The sequence below is a fragment of the Hylobates moloch genome, unplaced genomic scaffold (genome assembly GCF_009828535.3).
Source record: "Hylobates moloch isolate HMO894 unplaced genomic scaffold, HMol_V3 SCAFFOLD_5, whole genome shotgun sequence".
NCBI classification, from domain to species: domain Eukaryota; kingdom Metazoa; phylum Chordata; class Mammalia; order Primates; family Hylobatidae; genus Hylobates; species Hylobates moloch.
In genome coordinates, this window is record NW_026652280.1 from 64,973,315 (window position 1) to 64,988,957 (window position 15,643).

The 15,643-nt window shown below is 36.1% G+C and overlaps 1 protein-coding gene across 11 annotated transcripts in view; it reads right to left on the reverse strand.

Annotated features, from left to right (window-relative positions):
• The window catches only part of L3MBTL4 (L3MBTL histone methyl-lysine binding protein 4), a 484,756-nt gene that overhangs the window by 276,067 nt on the left and 193,046 nt on the right, over window positions 1–15,643 (reverse strand). The window lies entirely within an intron of this gene.

Consider the following 15,643-nt stretch of genomic DNA (forward strand, 5'->3'; position numbering starts at 1 on the left):
AGAAGCCTTACATTCATATTCAGCTCATAACAAAGTCAAAATATCTTTCTGGCAAAAGAACATAAGTTACACTCTCTAACATTTACAGCAGGACGTCAGATTTTTTTACTTGATCATTAATTAGTTTCTAAAGCATAGGGAGAATTCTTTGATCTACAGTATGGAATATCAGCACCTCAGGAGCTTGTCAAAGAGCTCATTTTATAATTGATTGTTTTGCTTAAAGTATGGCTGAGATATACTATATCCAGAATACACTATGTAAAGAAACAAAACTCTCTTTTGTGTCTAGTGAGATCACCAGAAAACAACCTGTGTTGCACTGGCTGAGTGCCCAGCAGAACTGTCTTCAATACCATGGCTCATGCGGGATCTAATCTAACCCAATGTTTTGGCAGGCATTTGAGACAGAGTAATGAGTTCTATTTCTCTCTGTCTCTCAATACTTAACATTTTAAAATAAAAAGCTAGGGTTGTTTTTCTCTTAGTTTCACTAAACATATCATATTCCACTGAGTGATATTCTATTACAGACCTAACAATCCTCACATGTTATATCTTTATTGTTCTTCATACATCCTCAGCTCCTAGCTGTGCCTCACATTTGGTAGGCACTCAATTCATATCTGTTCAATTCATTAATTAATAATTTATATTACTCTCTGAACTCTTACCTTCCTTATGCCAACAGAAACTATCTATAGGAACTAGCACAGTGCCATTTAAAATACAGTAATCTTTTGTTCGGCTAAAAAAAGGTTAATGGCTAAGGTTGCAACTAAAGGAAGGATTTCTTTGGACTGTAAATTTTTCTATTGTAATTTAAGCTTTGCAAGGAAATTATGAGGTAAAGTGGTCATTGGGTATCAAAATATCAATTTGCTAAGCTAAATATTTCTATGTGTTCATGAAACATCTAGAATATCTACTAAGTAGGTCCGGCCAATTGGTGATTCTAGAGAATCTAAAGAAACCAACTGTGTTATTTCTACAAAGTACATTTCATTACCTCCCAAAATACCAATTATTATAGCTTTATTCCCTAATAATAAATGTTCATTCAGCCAACAGGTTTGAATGCTCAATTTCCAGTTTAAAAATGCAGAAATAAACACATAGTTTTAGCTGTGTTCTCTTCTAAACGCCAACAAAGTATCAATAAAGGCATTTTTAAATGAATGTTTAATACAAAAATGCTGAGTTAATTTTGATATAAAGCATTATGAAATATTATGCAGTTATTATAAAGGAAGAATTTGAACTATACAAATGAGTTGGAAGGAATTTGCCATGAGACATAGTTCAGCAAAGTTAAAAATGATGTAAAGTATGTACCTAATATAATCCAATTTTTACAGCACAAACAATGACAAAAAAGAACATGGGCTTATGAACACATGAATATGAGCATGTATGTTCACGTGGATATGCAATCATGAGAATCCACAAAATATGTACAGTATAAGATGATGGCTTTTCCTCTTGGTGAGAAGGCTGAACTGCATTTCCTAGACTCCTATGTAGCTACATGTAGTCCTGTGACTAAATTCAGGCCAACCCATGTGGGTAAAAATGATGTAATAAGCTACCTCCAAGTTTAGCCCTCCCATGTACAACCATCAGCTTCTTTCTATTCTCAGGCTGAAATGGAAAGATTACCAAGAAATTGGAGAAGCCCTAGTCCCAGAATAATTGCATGGAACAGAACTAGCCCCTATCAGCCATGATTACACTATGACAGGACCAAGAAACAAAATCTTAAGTGTGCTAAAAGTACTAAAATTTTGGAGCGGTTCAATATACTAGTTAGCTCAAGGTGACTAATATTAAGGGATTAGCATCAGTTACCATTTGCTCAGTGGGAGTAATTAACCTGGGTGGAAGGAGAAACCAAGGGGCACTAAGTGAGAAAACTCTGCAAGTATAAAATAGTATGAATATAATGTTATTTATGCAAAAAAATAAAATAAAAACAAAACTAATATGAGGACATAAAGCCACAATGCAAACAGGTAAAAAGCCAAATGCAAATGAGAAATGTCAACAAAAATCCCTGGAAGTGTAAAAAAGAAACCAACAAATGAAAACTGACTTAACAAAACTTTACAAAGCTAAAACATAAATCTGTTAAAGAAGAACACATAAATCTGTTAATGTAAGAAGTAGCTAGTTTATGTTATAGAATCCAGGAAAGCTTGGGAATTGCAGGCACCAAATATTTCTAATGGCAGCAGTGTGGGGCTAAACACAGACGCTGGTCTTAAAGTCTTGATAGACCCCACGAAGTCATCTACCCTTCCCAGCACAACTGGGGAACTATCCCCCACGCATTAAGGCAAAAGGCTGGAGGTTTTAATCTCTAGATAGATTGAAACAGAGAAGTTATAGATGTGGAAATCTTAGGCACTAATGAAACCCACTCACAGAACAATGACCTCTCTACCCACTCCCACGGCCAGGATCTCAGAGAGCTAGCAGCACCCTCCCAAGTCCTCCATTCTCACCATACACATCAGTCAGAGGAATGGAGGAGCCTTGCCTGTGGAAACTGACCCAAGAGTCCTAGTTATGTTATTTGGGGGTGTAGAAACAAAACACCGTGGTTTCCATCTGAACACCCTACAGGAAGGCTCACAAGCTGACAAGCGGCACCCAGAGATTTTACCCAGCTTGTCAGGAGCTTATTCTTAAACATCAAAGGATAACTAAGATGCACTAGATATTTGAAGACCACAATAAATAGATACAAAAACAAATAAAAAAGGAAATTTGGAAAAAAAAAACAAGGAAAATATAAAGTGAGGAAGATTTAAACCAAAAAGTTTTAAAAATAAACCTTTATTGAATATCCTTAGAGAGATCACAGAGGATCCATAAGATATGAGTGCTATTGGAAAGTAGGGAGGAGCGTTCCCATTTCTGTGTAGAATGTAGAAAGCCACTGAAGACTGTTACTCACTCCCTAACAATGATCATAAACTTTCTTGAGCCCATTGGAGATCTAAAGTTCCAAAGCAACAAAGTAAAGAGAAATCCAAAGAGGGACAGATAGAGAAACTCAAAGTATTTCGCCTGTAGCAGAGCATATGAGGAAGCAGTGATTCTATACAAGTGGGTAAAAAGAAATCAGCTAACATTTCAGTAAAGTCTTAAAGGCCAAGTGGGGCTAGCCTGTCAGTCTGGAATAATGGGCCTGCCCAAGTGCTCAAGGGAAAGGTTAGGAGTGAGGCACAAAACTGGAGAAAGCTCCCTTTCAGAGCACCAAAGGTAAAGAAAAAATGTTAAGGCAGCACAAGAAATATAAAAAATACATTAAGGGCAGCCAGGCACAGTGGCTTATCCCTATAACCCCAGCACTTTGGGAGGCCAAGGCAGGTGGATAGGTTGAGCTCAGGTTTTCAAGATCAGCCTGGGAAACATGGCAAAACACCATCGCTACCAAAAATACAAACATTAACTGGGTGTGGTGGTACACACCTGTAGTCCCAGCTACTCAGGAGGCTGAGGTGGGAGAAGTGCCTGAGCCTGGGAGGCAGAGGTTGCAGTGAGCCAAGATCGTGCCACTGCACTCCAGCCTGTCTAAAAAAAAAAATTAAGGGGAACATAGGAACTATGGTAGACTTCTACTCAGAAACTACGCAAGTCAGAAGATAAGATAGTGACACCTTAAAAAAAATTGAACAGGAAACCTTTCAACCCAGAATTATATACCCAGCAAAAATGTCTGTACAATGTTAAGGCAAAATAAAGGCTTTTCCAGGCAAATAAAAACTGATATAATGCACTTCCACCAAATTTAAGCTACAGGAAATTATAAAGAAAGTTCTTCAGAGAGAAGGAACATAACACCAGATGGAAATTTGGATATACACAAAGACATAAAAAGTGCTGAAAATGGTGAACATAAAGGTAAAAATAAAATACACCTGCTTAATGTAAATCACTGTAAAAGATAATGTCGGCCAGATGTGGTGGCCCATGTCTGTAATCCCAACAGTTTGGGAGGCAGAGGCGGGTGGATTACTTGATGCCAGGAGTTTGAGACCAGCCTGGCCAACATGGTGAAACCCCATCTCTACTAAAAGTACAAAAATAGCTGAGTGTCATGGTGCACACCTGTAATCCCAGCTACTCAGGAGGCTGAGGCACAAGAATCACTTGCAACTGGGAGGCAGAGGTTGCAGTGAGCCGAGGTCGCACCATTGCACTCCAGCCTGGGGAACAGAGTGAGATTCTGCCTCCAAATAATAATAATAATAAAATAAAAAATAAATAAACAAAAGATAATGTCATAACCTAAAACAAATACAGTAACGGCCTTTATGTGATATAGAACATATAGAGGGTAAAATTGCTTTTACTTCATGTTTTTTCTTATTTGCTGATTTTATAAGGAAAAAAGTCATCTGGAACTAAAGACAACAAGAGGAGAAACGACAGGAAAGAAAATGGAAATAAACTGTTGTACTATGGGAACAGCTATACTATTTCTCATACTATGGGAAGAGTGATATAATAAAGTAGACTGTGATAATAGGTATATCATAAACTGTAGGGCAACTGATAAATTTTTTAAGAGGCATAATTAAAAAGTCAATACTGAAGGTAAAATGGAAGCATTAAATAATACCCAATAAAATGTTTAAAAAGTCAGGAAAAAATTTAAAAAAACCAAAACCATAATGGATAAATAGAACACTAACACCAAGATGAGGGATTTAAATTCAGTCATACACATAAATATGTTACATATTTTTGGAAATCCACTTTAAATATAAATACACAAGTAGGTAAAATGTAGGTTAAAAAGTATGGAAAAAGATATGCAATACAAGCATTAATCAAAAGAAAGCTAAAATGGCTAAAGAAATGTTACCAGGGATGAAAAAGAAAATTACATAAAAATAAAGGGGACAATTCTTTAAGAGAATAAAATCATTCTAAAAGTGTGTGCACCTAATAAGAGTGCTTCAAAATATACAAAGCAAAAAACTATAGAATCAAAAGGGGGAAATATACAAATCCACAATTATAGATGACTTAATCTTCTCTCAGTAATCAACGGAAAAAGTAAACAGAAAATTGGTAAGAACATAGAAGACATGAACAACACTCAATCGACTTGAACTAATTGATATTGATGGAACACTCCACCCAACAACAGCAAAATACACATTGTTTTCATGGATGTGTAACATTCACAAGAAAAACCACATTCTGAGCCATGGAGGGGAAAATTATGTTTTAAAGAACTAAAATAATACAAAGTACATTGTTTGATAACAAAATTAAATTAGCAAAATTGAATTTATAGCTAAAACCTTCCCAGAAACAAAACCTCAAGCCCAGATGGCTTCACTTACGACTTCTACCAAATATTTCAAGAATAAATAATACTAATTCTAAACCTGCTGTTCCAGAAAATATACAAGAGGAGAGGAATATTTCCAACTCATTTATGAAATCACCATTTTCTGATACAAAAACCAGTTTTAAAAATTAAAGAAAACTCCAGACAAATATGCTTCACAAATATGCGTATTAAAATCAATAAACTGCAAGGAAATCAAATCATAAATCACTCTAGCCTAGAACTCCTGGGTTCAAGCGATCATCCCACCTCAGTTTCTGAGTAGCTGGGACTGCAGGTGCATGCCACCACGCCTAGCTAATTTTTTTTAATAGAGATATAGTCTTGCTATGTTGCCCAGTCTGGTCTTAAACTCCTGGCCTCAAGCGATCTTCCTGCCTGGGCCTCCCAAGATGCTGGGATTATAAGCATGAGCCATCATGCCAGGACAAGAACAGCTTTTTCAAAACTGACACGTAATAGTTGTACACTATCTGATACAGGCCACTGTAAAGCTATATAAGCTTGACAACGTGGTATTAATGTAAAGTTACAGGCATAAATCAATAGAACAGAATACAAAGTCCAAAGGTAGACCTAGACATACATTGTCAATTAATTTTCCATAAAGATGCCAAGATAATTCAAAGGAGAACAAATAGAGTTTTCCACAAATGTTCCTGAAACAACTTGAAATCCATATGCCAAACAAAATTCAAACCTTGGCCCCTACATTGCGCCATATATAAAAATATCTCATTGTAAAACCCACATATATAAAACTTCACTAGAAAAAAAGAAAATATTGTGAACTTCTGATAGGAAAAGATTTCTTAGTACACAAAAAAGCTGCGACTCATTTAAAAATTAATTAATTGGGCATCATCAAAATTTTTAAAATCTGCTCTTTGAACAATATTGTTCAGAAAATGAAAAGATGAACCACAGACTGAGAGAAAATACTTGCAAAATACATATCTGGTAAATAAACTGTCTCCAGAATATATTAAAGAACTCTCAAAACTCAATAATAAGAAAAATAATTCTTAAAAAATGGACAAAAGATTTGAATACATATTTAACTCAAGGAGCGCAAATAAGTACATGAAATGTTACTTAAGATAATTAATTATTAGGGAAATGGCAAAACAAAACCACAGTGAAACACCACCATACACTTAGAGAAAAGCTGTATTTTCTCCTGCCGCAGGAGAGCCTGTGAAATGTCCCATCACGGAGATGGGGGGAGAGAAGACCCTGAGTGCCTCCAGGAGCAGGGCACGTGGGGGTTATTGCCATGGACAAAGGATCAGAAGTGACATCAAACGCCTAACATGAAGTTAGAAAGCAACAAAGCAATGTCTTCAAAGCTCTGAGGGGAAAATATTTTTAATCTGAATTCTATTCTGATGGAGAATGTGAGAACGACTTAACACCAGAAACAGAAAACTACAGAAGGCAAACAGGTAACTATTAACTCCAGGGAAAACAAAAGTGGTAGAAGAAAGAAAACGGAATCACAGGAAACTCTAAGCTAAAAACATTTTCATACTTATAATAGATGCACTAAATATTTTTAAAATTAAATATTAATGTTGGAAGTTATTGTTTATGTGAGTAGCAGAAATTAAGAGACAGTACTGGAAAATGGAGCTGTATGAACACATACTTGAGGAACACGGTGACAAACCTCAAAAGTAACAGGCTTGCCCTTGTTGGGAAGAAGAATGCTGTTTTTTATCTATAAGACTTGTAATACAACTATGTATGTGGGTAATTTTTTTCAAGTTTTTTTAAATTGTGGTTGTTTGGGTTTTTATTGTTGAGTTTTAGAAATTCTATATATATATATACCCTGGATATTAATCCCTTATCCGATATATGATGTGCAAATTTTTTCCATTCTGTAGGCTGCCTTTTCACACTGTTGATACTCATTGTCCTTCGATGTACAGAGGTTTTTAATTTTCATGAAGTCCAATTTGTCTATTTTTTCTTTTGTTACCTGTGCCCTTGCTGTCATATTCAAGAAATTATTGGCAAATCCAATGTCATGAAGCTTTTTCTCTATGTTTTCTTTTAAGAATTTTAATAGTTTTAGTTCTTAGGTTTTCTTATGTTTAGGTCTTTGATTCATTTTGAGTTAGTTTTTGTATATGTATAAGAGTCCAATTTCATTCTTTTCCATGTGAATATCCAGCTTTCCCAGCACCACTTGTTGAAGACTCTCTTTTCCCCATTGAATAGTCTTGGCACCCTTGTTGAAAATCATTTCACCATATCTGCAAGGGTGTATTTCTGAGCTCTCTATTCTACTCCACTCTCTATTCCATCTCTATCCCTATTTGAGGACCACACTGTTTTGATTGCTGTAGCTTTTTGGTAAGTTCTGAAATCAGGAAGTGTGAGTCCTCCAACTTTGTTCTTTTTCATGATTGTATCGACTATTCAGGGTCCCTTGAGAGTCAATATAAATTTTAGGATGGATTTTTCTTTTTATTCTCAAAATGTCTTTGGAATTTTGATAAAGTTCAATCTGCTTATATCACTTAGGGTAGATTGACTTTTTTTAAACTTTTATTTTAGGTTCAGGCATACATGTGCAGGTTTGTTATACAGGTAAATTACATGTCACAGGGGCCTGGTGTAAACATCATTTCATCACTCAGGTAATAAGAGAGGTAAAAACTATCCCATAGGTAGATTTTCGATCTCCCTCCTCCCACTCTCCACCCTCAAGAATCCCCCAGTGTCTCTTGTTGTTTTGTTTCTGTCCATGTATACTCAATGTTTAGCTCCCGCTTACAAGTGAGAACATGGGATATTCTGTTTTCTGCTCCTCTGGTAGTTCACTTAGGATAATGGTCTCCAGCTCCAACCACATTGCTGTAAAGGACATGATCTCATTCTTTTGGATGGCTGTGTAGTATTCCATGGTGAATATGTACCACAGTTTATTTATCCAATCTACCATTGACAGGCATTTGAGTTGACTCCATTTCTTTGAGATTGTGAATAGTGCTGAGATGAGCATACACATGCATGTGTCTTTATGGAAGAACAATTTATATTCCTTTGGGTATATACTCAATATCAGGACTGCTAGATTGAATGGTAATACTACTAATACTACTTTGAGTTCTTTGAGAAATCACTACACTGCTTTCCACAATGGCTGAACTAATTTACACTCCCACCAGCAATGTATTAAGTGTTCACTTTTCTCTGCAACCTCACCAGCATCTGTTATTTTTTTGACTTTTTTTTTTTTTTATACTTTAGGTTTTAGGGTACATGTGCACAATGTGCAGGTTTGTTACATATGTATCCATGTGCCATGTTGATTTCCTGCACCCATTAGCTCGTCATTTAGCATTAGGTATATCTCCTAATGCTGTCCCCGCCCCCCCCACCCCCCACCCCACAACAGTACCCGGAATGTGATGTTCCCCTTCCTGTGTCCATGAGTTCTCATTGTTCAATTCCCACCTATGAGTGAGAACATGCGGTGTTTGGTTTTTTGTCCTTGCGATAGTTTACTGAGAATGATGTTTTCCAGTTTCATCCATGTCCCTACAAAGGACACGAACTCATCATTTTTTATGGCTGCATAGTATTCCATGGTGTATATGTGCCACATTTTCTTAATCCAGTCTATTGTTGTTGGACATTTGGGTTGGTTCCAAGTCTTTGCTATTGTGAATTTTTTGACTTTTTAATAATAGGCATTCTGACCGGTGTGAGATAGTCTCTCATTGTGGTTTTGATTTGCATTTCTCTAATGAGTGAGCATATTTTCATATGCTTGTTGGCTGCATATATGTCTTGTTTTGAAAAATGTCTGTTCATGCCCTTTGTCCACTTTTTTAATGGGGTTGTTTGTTTTTTGCTTGTTAGTTTAAGTTCCTTATAGATTCCAGATATTAGACTTTTGTCAATGCATAGTTGGCAAATATTTTGTCTCATTCTGTAGGTTGTCTGTTTACTCTTTATAATTTTTTTTGCTGTGCAGAAGCTTTTTAGTTTAATTAGGTCCCATTTGTCGATTTTTGGTTTTGCTGCAGTTGCTTTTGGTGTCTCTGTCATCAAATCTTTGCCAGGGCCTATATCCAGGATGGTATTTCATAGGTTATCTTCCACAGTTTTTATACTTGTAGGTTTTACTTTTAAGTATTTAAACCATCTTGAGTTGATTTTTGTACATGGTATAATGAAGGGGTCCAGCTTCAATCTTCTGTATATGGCTAGCCATCTATCACCGCACCTTTTATTGAAGAGGGAGTCTTTCCACCCATTGCTTGTTTTTGCCTACTTATCAAAGATCAGATAGTTGTAGGTGTGTGGCTTTATTTCTGGGCTCTCTATTCTGTTCCATTGGTCTATGTGTCTGTTTTTGTACCATTACCATGCTGTTTTGGTTACAGTAGACGTGTATAGTTTGAAGTCTGGTAATGGGATGCCTTAACAATATCACATTTTCTAATACACGAACATGCCTTTCCACTCATTTGTGTCACCCTGAAGTTCTTTCAGCAATGTTGTATACTTTTCAGTGTACAAATCTTTTATTCCTTGGTTAATTCCTAAGTATTTTATTATTTCTGATGCTACTACAAATTGAGGTGTTTTCTTAATTTCCCTTTCTGATTGTTTATTGTTACAGTAAAGAAATGCAAGTGATTTTTGTGTGTTGATTTTGTATCCTGCCATTTTGTTGAATTGGTTTATTCGTTCTACCAGATTTTTTTATGTTAGGGTTATCTACATACATAATAATTTTGGCTTCTAACAGATATGATTTTACCTCTCCCTTTCCATTAGGATGCCTTTTATTTCACTTTCTTACCAAATTAGTCAGGCTAGATCTATGCTGAAACAAAGTGATGAAAGTGAATATCTTTACCTTGTTCCTGATCTTACAGGAAAAGCTTTCAGACATTCACCATTGAGTATGATATTCCCTGTGGGTTTTCGTATATATCCTTTATTATGCTGAGGTAGTTCCCTTCTGTCTCTACCTTGTTGAATGTTTTTGTCACAAAAGGGTGTTGAATCTTGTCAAATGCTTTTCTGCATTAATTGCCATAGCATGTGGTTTTTCTCTACATTTTGTTGCTGTGGTATATTACACTGATTAATTTTCATATGTTGAGCCATCCTTGCATTTCAGTAATAAATCCCACTTGGTTATGGTGTATGTAATCTTTTTCATATACTGTTGATTTTGGATTTTCTAGCATTTTATTGAGGATTTTTGCATCAGTGTTCCAGATGAATATTGGTCTACAGTTTTCTTGTTGTTTCTTCGTTTGGCTTTGGTATTACAATAATTATGTTGGCCCCATAAAATAAATTAGGAAGTGTTCCCTCATCTTCTGTTTTTTGGAAAAGTTTGAGAGGGAGTGGTACTGGTTCTTAAAATGTTTTCTAGAATTCGCTAGTCAAGCCTACAGACGCAGGGCTTTTCTTTTTCAGGAGATTTTTGTATTACTGATTCAATCTATGAATTATTTTATTTAGAATATTTTAATAAAATAAATATGATTTATTGCATATTTTATGAAGCAGGAGTCATGAATAAAATGTGAGCAAAACATAGTCCCTGCTCACACAATGTTCACAGAAAATTGTGCCTACACGTAGAAAAATCCAGTTTTATTCATTTTATTTTCTTTGTTGTCTGAATTTTCTAATATTGTTATCAGAAGAAAAAAAAGTTTATGGAGGATACTCTGAAAATATTTATGAAATACTTAAAATTTTTTTCCATACTCAGTAATCTAGTAATTCTACTTACAACAGTCATAAAAAATAACAAACATATATAATTTTTTAAAAGGATTTCCTCCCCATCATTATTTACAAGAACTCAATAAAATACTGGCAAACTGAATCCAGCAGCACATCAAAAAGCTTATCCACCATGATCAAGTGGGCTTCATCCCTGGGATGCAAGACTGGTTCAACATAAGCAAATCAATAAATGTAATCCAGCATATAAACAGAACCAAAGACAAAAACTACATGATTATCTCAATAGAGGCAGAAAAGGCCTTCGACAAAATTCAACAGCACTTCATGCTAAAAACTCTCAATAAATTAGGTATTGATGGGACGTATCTCAAAATAATAAGAGCTATTTATAACAAACCCACAGCCAATATCATACTGAATGGGCAAAAACTGGAAGCATTCCCTTTGAAAACTGCACAAGACAGGGATGCCCTCTCTCACCACTCCTATTCAACATAGTGTTGAAAGTTCTGGCCAAGGCAATCAGGCAGGAGACAGAAATAAAGGATAGTCGATTAGGAAAAGGGGAAGGCAAATTGTCCCTGTTTGCAGGTGACATGATTGTATATTTAGAAAACCCCATGGTCTCAGCCCAAAATCTCCTTAAGCTGATAAGCAACTTCAGCAAAGTCTCAGAATACAAAATCAATGTGCAAAAATCACAAGCATTCTTGTACACCAATAACAGAAAAACAGACAGCCAAATCATGAGTGAACTCCCATTCACAATTGCTTCAAAGAGAATAAAATACCTAGGAATCCAACTTACAAGGGATGTGAAGGACCTCTTCAAGGAGAACTACAAACCACTGCTCAACAAAATAAAAGAAGAAACAAACAAATGGAAGAATATTCCATGCTCATGGATAGGAAGAATCAATATCATGAAAATGGCCATACTGCCCAAGGTAATTTATAGATTCAATGCCATCCCCATCAAGCTACCAATGACTTTCTTCACAGAATTGGGAAAAACTACTTTAAAGTTCATATAGAACCAAAAAGGGCCTGCATTGCCAAGACAATCCTAAGCCAAAAGAACAAAGCTGGGGGTATCACGCTACCCAACTTCAAACTATACTAAACAGACAAAATGATGGGAAAAATATAATAGTATGATAATGGTAAGCTCTATCTAGTGATGGAATTAATATTTTTAATTTACTCATTATAATGTTTCATATTTTATAAGTTTCCTACAATTTTACATTAAAAATATATTTAACTTTTATTTTAAAGAAGTTTGACTTATGTGAAGTCCACAGCGTCACTTCATTCGTGATTATGTGTAAGACTGTTAAAGGTAAAATAAACTTTGATTCATAAAGAGTAGAATTTGGCTGACTGAGCACTCTTTACAGAGAAAGAGAACAGTATCTTTTTACAATGTTTCTACAAAATGTGTAGGGTATTCACTTTCTGTGAAACGCCTTGGGGAAATGGTGACATGATTTGCAATCAAGTTAAAGACAAGGAATACAATGATATATCATGCTGCAGCTGCAGGTATCCCCTATTGATGGAATTGCAGTAAAGTTGTCTTGTGAGACTTCTGGTAGCTGAATGTCTACCTGAGGCGCAAACACAATCATATAAAAAATATTACATGTGGTATCAAATGGCCACAGAAAATTTTCCCCCAGTTAGCAAAATATGCAAGTTTACTTTTTTCCCTGTTTTGGGTGGCTTTTTGCTATCATAGTAAAATGAACTTACTGTGGAACAAAATGGTATTTGCAAGAGAGCCTTACAAGGTCAGGAACTAAATTTATTTCCCTAGCCCATCAATTCACAGAGGCCTCAAGACTACAGAAAACTGAACAAAAAGAGCTCATACATGTCTCCTTATTCAGTCACTTTCTGAATAAAATACATAGCAACCTCAAAGTGTCTCACACATCATCCTAGCCCCATTCTCATATCCCTGGGTAAGGTCCCTGCCCCTTACTTCCACATATCGTGACTGTCCCTATTGCTCTCCCCATTCTTTCTTTCTAATCTGGCCTACTATTGCCAAATAAAACATCCCTAAACACAGCTGTATCATAGCTTTGACCATAAATTCTTCATTATTGCTTTTAAAGACCCTTCATAATATGGCCTCGATGTACCTAACCTACTAGTTCCTTATTAATATTCCAAAACTGAAGTGAAACCCATTTCAGACTCTCGACCTACAGAACTGTAAGATAATAAATTTGTATTGTTTTATGCCAGCAAGTTTGTGGTAATTTGCTATAGGGCAGTATACCATCATGTAATTTTCTCCATGAAGCATTTCTTATCCTTTCTAGCTAGGTGTTACGTCATTGATTAATTACCTTGCTATCCCTGTACCAGTTATGTCTGAGCTTACAAATAGTCCTCAGTTGACTCTCAGCTTCCTGATGTCACAGAAGGTGGCTCACCAACCTTTCTGTCCCACTTCCCCCTACCAGTGTTCTACATTATCATAGTAACAGTGAATAGGGATCCAGGACTCCATAACACTGTAAGTTAAAAAGAAAATAAAGAAAGAAAGAAATTGCAGAAGAGGATAAGCCAACTAGTAAATATAGAAAGAATAATGAAATTAGAACATCACCATCTGGCAAACATCACACTAATAACTAATTCATGTCATAAATATCAATGGATGTTAAAACCTAGTGGGTGAAAATTTGATGAGAAATTGAGTATTTACATATTCTCAAAGTAACTCCCAAGTAAATATGTATTAATTACAAAGGGAAAAAGAGAAATTTTACAGTGGAGGAGCTTGGCAAACACCACTTTAATCAAGTGACCAAAATGACCACAAACAGCAAAGGGACAGACGGAATTTGCATACCTCCTGATACGGTGCAATAAGAACTCAGCATTGCCTCCGGGACACCCCTCCATAGATGCATAACCCACATCTAATCACGAGGAAACATCAGACAAACCCAAAGTGAGGGGCATGCTATAGAACTGGTCTGTAATCTTCAAAAATACCAAGGTCAGAAAAGTCAAGGAAAGACTGAAGAACTGTTACAGATCGAAGGATGCAAAGGAGACATGACTAATAAATGCAACATGTGATCATGGATTAAATCTGTAGGCTTTTCTGTTTGCTTGTTTTATTTTGTAAAGCATATTGCTGGGTGACTGGCAAAACTTTCATTTTGGCAACTTAATCTCATACGGTTTATCAGGGAGGCATTCTGTCTGCGATTCTTGCAACTCTTCTGAATCATTAAAATCATTTCAAATTTTAAATAAAGTAAAAATATTCACAAGGTCAATCACTATTAGCCTGAGCCTAATGTGTTCTAAATCACTTCTCACCTCCTATTTCCCTCTCTCATCCACACCCTGCAACCCAGCATGTCATTCATAATGTTCATAATTCCTAAGTATGGTGGCAACTTCATGCCATCTTGCTTTAGTGCATACTGTTCCTTCTACCTCATATTCTTTTCCACTCTGTTTCTCAGCTAAAATTTTACACACCCTTCAAAGACCAATTCAAACATGACTTCCAATATGAAGCTGTCCAAATAAGAAGTTAGAATTAACATCTCCCTCCCTGTGTTCCAACAGCTCCACTGAAAGTTTCCCTTCCTTCTCAGAAGCCATGTATAGGACTTCAAGCGATGCTGTGAAGAGGAAAGGGCAATGGAGTTCTTGATGGCAACTCACAGGGCCTGCTACAAAATCAGCACACACGTGGAAGGCCTGGGCCAAGGGACCTGACTCTCTGGATATCAGTTCTTCACCTATGAAACTGAAATAATTGACAACAACTTCACAAAATAGATAAGTATTTGAAGTTATCAAAATAGATAAGTATTTGAAGTTAACTGACATATTGGGCATTAAGAAAAATGAGAACGAAAAACAGGAGGAACGATAAGCAGAAAGGTTTTGTTATTTAACATATTCATCCACAGAAGGCTATTTGTCTTTAAGACAGACTCCAGTGTGTTATAAAAGGGTTTCTTCTTATGATATTGCAAGGGGATTCACCTTCACAGAGGCCTTCATTGAACTCCAGGTAACTTCCCATTTGCTAGATGATATTTAAAATGAAAATTTAATAGGTCATCCATTTAATCAAGGTATGAGCAAGATAGTGGAGTGTAACAAAAATATATTCAAGGGAACTGTAAGTAAAATTTGGTGAAGATGATTAAAGCCCAGCAGTAAACAAAATTTCTTAAAGCTTGTGATGAGTAATGATCATGATGTCCTCTAGAATTGTGTGAAAACATGAGTGCACCAAAGATGTTAGGCCTCTACTAACTGGGAAGAGGGAAATACTTGGAGCCAGAGATAGTAGAAGGGGCCCTGAGACAGGAAAATGGAATGCTGTGTACTCAGGTGGTTCACAGGTAGGAGTTTAAACATCAGATTTAGAAAGGAAAACCAACTAATACGATCTTCAGATATTCTCTTTCCTAAGACAAGGCTAGAGCTAGGGCTGCTTGATTGTGTGTGTGTGTGTGTGTGTGTGTGTGTGTGTGTGTGTGTGTGTGT